We start from the raw sequence: 5,457 nt of genomic DNA, 5'->3' as shown, positions 1-5,457 counted from the left end.
GCATTTGACTGCTAACCAGAAGGCTGGTGGTTCAAACCCACCAGCCAGTCCTCAGAAGGAAGACCGGGCAATCTACTTCCATAGAGGTACTGCCTTGGAAACCCAAGGAGGGGTCACCATGAGTCAGGACCGACTTGACGGCAGTGAGTTTTGTTTTGTTTTTGACTCTACATTCAAGAGCAAGTTTCAGAGTCTCTTCTGACATCCATTTTGGTCTTTTGTTCCTTTCCTGTCTTGATTTAATGACCTTTTGCTTTCTTCATGCATGATGTTCTTGATGTCATCCCACTGGTCTTCTTTGGTCATTGGTGTTCAATCCATCAAATCTACATTTCAGATGGTCTCTAAATTCAGATGGGATATAATCAAGGTTGTATTTTGGCTCTGGTGGACTTATTTTAATTTTCTTTAGCTTCAATTTGAACTTATCTATGAGCAATTGATAGTCAGCACCTGGCCTTGTTTTAACTGATGGTATCAAGCATCTCCATAACCTCTTTCGACAGATGTAGTGAATCTGATTTCTGTGTATTTCATCTGGCAGGGACATGTATGTAGTAGCCACTGTTTATGTTGTTGAATAAAGGTATTTTCAGTGAATAAGTCACTGGTCTTGCAAACTTCTATCACACAACCTCCAGCATCATTTAAAAAAGTTTTTTATTGTAGTAGAAACATACCAAACAAGACATTTCTCACCATATCAATTTCCACATTTACAGCTCAGGGAAATTGATGCCATTTTTCATGTTGTGCCACCATTATTGTTATCCTTTTCCAAAACATTCCACCATGATTAGCATAAACTCAATGTCTCACAAAAATACCTTCTCCTTTTCCCTTCCCTCCTGCCCCTGGTAATCACTAATCAACCTATCTTTTTCAACCTATCTATTAATTTTTCCTCCTATCCCTGGTAATCAACAAAGAAAGGTTCCTTCCATATATAAAATTTTCCTTGACTTTTTACAATATTGGATTAATATAGTATTTGTCCTTCTGTGATTGACTTATTTTACTCAGCATAATATCCTCCAAGTTTGCTCACATTATGCAGTGTTTTGCAGATTCTACATTATTGTTTTGGGTTGCATAGTATTCCACTGTGTGTATGTACCATTGTTTGCTTATCCATTTCTCTGCTGATGGCCGCTTGGGTTGTTTCCATCTCTTTGCTATTGTGAATAGTGCTGCAACGAACGTGGTTGTGCATATATCTGTTTGTGTCCTGGCTCTTACTTCTTTAGGATATATACCTAGTAATGGGATTGCTGGTTCAAATTGTATTTCTTTCTTTCTTTTTTTTTTTTTCCAAATGGTATTTCTATTTCCAACTTTTTAAAGAATCACCATACTGATTTCCCCAGTGGTTGTATAATTTTACAGTTCTACTAACAATGTATGAGAGTCCCAATCACTCCACATCCTCACCAGCATTTGTTATTTTCTGTTTTGTTGAACTTTGCTACTAGTGCTGGGGCAAGATGGTATCTCGTTGTTTTGATTTGCATCTCTCTAATGGCTAACACTCACAAACAATGCTTCATGTGTTTGTTGGCCACCCAAATATCTTCTTTGGTGAAGTGTTTGTTCATGTCTTCTGCCCATGTTTTAATTGGATTGTTTGTCTTTTTGATGTTGAAGTGTGGGAGTTTTCTATAAATTTTAGAGATAAGTCCTTTGTCTGATATGTCATTGCCAAATATTTTTTTCCTATTCTGTAGGTTCTCTTTTTACTCTTTTGGAGAAGTTTTTTGATGCATATAAAAATTTAATTTTCAGAAGATCCCAATGATCAAGTTTATGTTCTGCTGTTTGTGGATTTTGGGTTATGCTTGATAGTCTATTTATGCCATGAATTAGGGCCCCTAAATTTGTCCCTATATATTTTTTTATGAACTTTAAAATTTTAGGTTTCACCTTTAGGTCTTTGATCCATCTGGAGTTAGTTTTTGTGTATGGTGTGAGGTATGGATCTTGTTTCATTTTTCTGCAAATGGATATCCAGTCTTGCCAGCACCATTTGTCAAAGAGACCATCTCTTCCCCATTTAATGGATTTCAGCCCTTTGTCAAACATCAGCTGACCATAGGCCAATGGATCTATTTCTGGATCTCAATTCTGTTCCACTGGCCTACGTTTTGTACCAATAGCAGGCTGTTTTGACTACCACGGCTGCATAGTAGGTTTTGAAGTCTGGAATTGTGAGACCTCCTACTTTGTTCTTCTTCAGTAGTGTTTTGCTTATCTGAGGTCTCTTTCTTTTCCATATAAAATTAGTGATTTGTTTTTCCATGTCTTTAAAGAATGTTGATGGAATCTGGATCAGGATTGCATTGAATGTATAGATTGCTTTGGGTAGTATTGACATTTTCACAATATTCAATTTTCCTATCCATGAGCATGGTATATTCTTCCATTTATGTAGATCTCTTATGGTTTCTTGAAGTAGCATTTTGTAATTTTCTTTGTAAAGTTATTTTGTGTTCTTAGTAAGATTAATTCCCAAATAGCTTGTCTTTCTGGTACCTATTTCAAATAGTGTTGATTTCCTTATTTGCTTTTCAGAGACCTCTTTGCTGGTGTCAAGCAATCCAACTGATTTTTCATATCCTGCCACTATGCTAAATCTTTCAATCAGTTCCAGTAGCTTTCTTCCTGAGTCTCTTGGGCTTTCTACGTATAGGATTGGATCATCTGCAAATAGAGATAATTTACTTCTTTCTTACCAATTTGGATGCCTTTGCTTTCCCTTTCTTGCCTTATTGCCCTGGCTAGGACTTCCAATACAATGTTGAAAGAAGTGGAGACAAAGGGCGTCCTTGTTTGGTTCCTGTTCACAAGAGGAATGGTTTCAGTCTCTCTCCATTGAGAATAATGTTGGCTGTTGGTTTTGCATATATGCCCTTTATTCTGTTGAGGAACTTCCTGTCTATTCCTATTTTTCTGAGAGGTGGTTTTTTTTTTTTATGTTTGTTTGTTTTTTAATCAAATATCTTTCTGCATCTATTGATATGAGATTCTTTTCCTTTATTTTACTTATGTGACGGATGACATTGATTGTTTTTCTAATGCTGTACCATCTTTGCATGCCTGGTATGAATCCCATTTCTTCATGATGCATTATTTTTTTGATACGTGGTTGGAGTCTATTGGCTAGGATTTTGTTGAAGACTTTTGCATTTATATTCACTAGGGATATTGGTCCATAGTTTTCTTTTCTAACGGTGTCTTTGTCTGGTTTTGGTATCAAGGTTATGCTTGCTTCATAAAATGGATTTAGGAGGGTTCCATCCTTTTCTATGTTCTGGAATAGTTTGAGTAGGATTGGTGTCAGCTCTTCTCTGAATGACTGGTGGAATTCTCCAGTGACACCATCTGGGCCAGGAATTTTTTGTTGTTGTTGTTGGTAAGTTTTTTATAGCCTGCTCAATTTCTTCTTTTGTTATGAGTCTGTTCAACTTTTCTACCTCAGTCTGTGTTAATTTAGGTAAGTAATGTGTTACTAGAAAGCTGTCAATTTCACCTATGTTTTCAAATTTGTTGGAGTATAGTTCTTCAAGGTATCCTGATTTTTTTTTTTAAATTTCTGTTAGTTCTGTTGTGATATCACCCATTTCATTTCTTATTTGTGTTATTTACTTCCTTTGCCTCTGGTTTGTTGATTTTATTAATCTTTTCAAAGAACCAACTTCTAATTTTGTTGATTTTTTTTTCTATCATCTTTCTATTTTCTGTTTCATTTATTTCTGCTCTAATCTTTATTATTTCTTTACTTCTGGTGACTGTAGGCTTTTTTTTTTTTTTTTTTTGCTGCTCTGTTTCTAATTGTTCCATGCATTTGCTCTTTTTCTGCTGGTCTTCCGAGTGTTGATTTCTAATTTTATAGCATTATGATCTGTATTTAATTTTATTGAGGCTTGCTTTGTGACCTAACACATGGTCTATCCTGGAGAATGTTCCATGTGTGCTGTAAAAGAATGTGTATTGTGCTACTGTTGGGTGAAGTGGTCTATAGATGTCCATGAGGTGAAGTTGGTTGGTTGGATTGTTTAGTTCTTCTGTGTCTTTGTTGAGTTTCTTTCCTGTTCTATCATTTATTGAAAGCCATGTATTAAAGTCTCTTACTATTACTGTGTAGTCATCTATTTGTCTTTTCAATTGTGTTAATGACTGATTTATGTATTTTGGGGCTCTTTCATTAGGTGGGTAAATATTTATTATGGTTATGTACAGTTATTCAACTGATCCTTTAATCATTATACAATGTCCTTCCTTGGTTTTTATGGTGGTTTTTGTCTTAAGGTCAATTTTATCAGAAATTAATATTGCCACTCCTCTTTTGACTGCCATTTGCTTGATATATCTTTTCCCAACCTTTGAGTTTTAGTCTATTTTTGTCTTTGTGTGTAAGGTGAGTCTCTTGAAAAGAGCATATTGATGGGTCATATTGATGGGCCATATTGATGGGCCTGCAACTCTTCATCTCTTGATTGGTGCATTTAATCCATTTACATTTGGTGTAATTACAAACAAGTATGAATTTATTGCTGTCAATTTTGTTATGTGTTTTTTTTTTTTTTTTCCATCTCGTTGCCGATTTCTTTGTTCCATATAATTTTCTGTTCTGAGCTTATTTTGTTTATGAATTTTGTTATCATTTCCTTCATTGCTATTTGCTACATATTTTTGCTCCTTTTTTTTTATTTTGATGCAAAAGTTTATCATTTTCTTTCAGGCTACCCTGTGATTTATAGTTTTTCCCCCAGTTTAGAACAGTCCATTCTATCTTCCATTTGTCTTGACCTCCTCGCCATCTGAAAGTTCTGTACCTACCATATTTATTCCATCTATTTAGTTTGTAGTTTTCTTCATTTACCAATCGATGTCTCTGGTTCCCTGTATTCAGTTTTGTAAGCTACTTTTACTTTGGATACTTCCATAACTATGTTGTTTTTTTGGGTTATGTCATCATGTGTATTAATTGTTGATTGTTATCTGATATTGTTTGTTCTCTGTCTGAAGGATTTCCTTTAGCATCTCTTGTAAGGTTGTTCTGGTTTTAACAAATTCCCATAACTTCTGTTTATCTGGAAATGGCCTAACTTCATCATCATATTTGAGGGACATTTTTGCTGGTTATATAATTCTTGGTTGGAATATTTTTTTCTTTCAGAGTTTTATATACATCATCCCATTGCTGAGGGGAACCAGGACAGAGTAAGGAAGCAGAGGCAGGGATCCAGGTAAGGCTGGGGTCCCAGGCCATGCCCCTCCCAAGCTGCGGGGAGCTGGGGAAAAGCACAGAAAAAGCCAACAATGGGGGCGAGGTGGAGGGGAGACCAGGACAGAGCAAGGAAGCAGAGGCAGGGATCCAGGTAAGGAGAGGAACCAAGGCCACAGCCCTCCCAAACAGTGGGAAAGAGGCAGGGATCTATGTAAGGGGAGAGTGGGGAG

The sequence above is a fragment of the Orycteropus afer genome, unplaced genomic scaffold (genome assembly GCF_000298275.1).
Source record: "Orycteropus afer afer isolate SDZICR_OR568_19922 unplaced genomic scaffold, OryAfe1.0 scaffold00283, whole genome shotgun sequence".
Lineage (NCBI taxonomy): Eukaryota > Metazoa > Chordata > Mammalia > Tubulidentata > Orycteropodidae > Orycteropus > Orycteropus afer.
Note: the sequence above shows the minus strand (reverse complement) of the source record.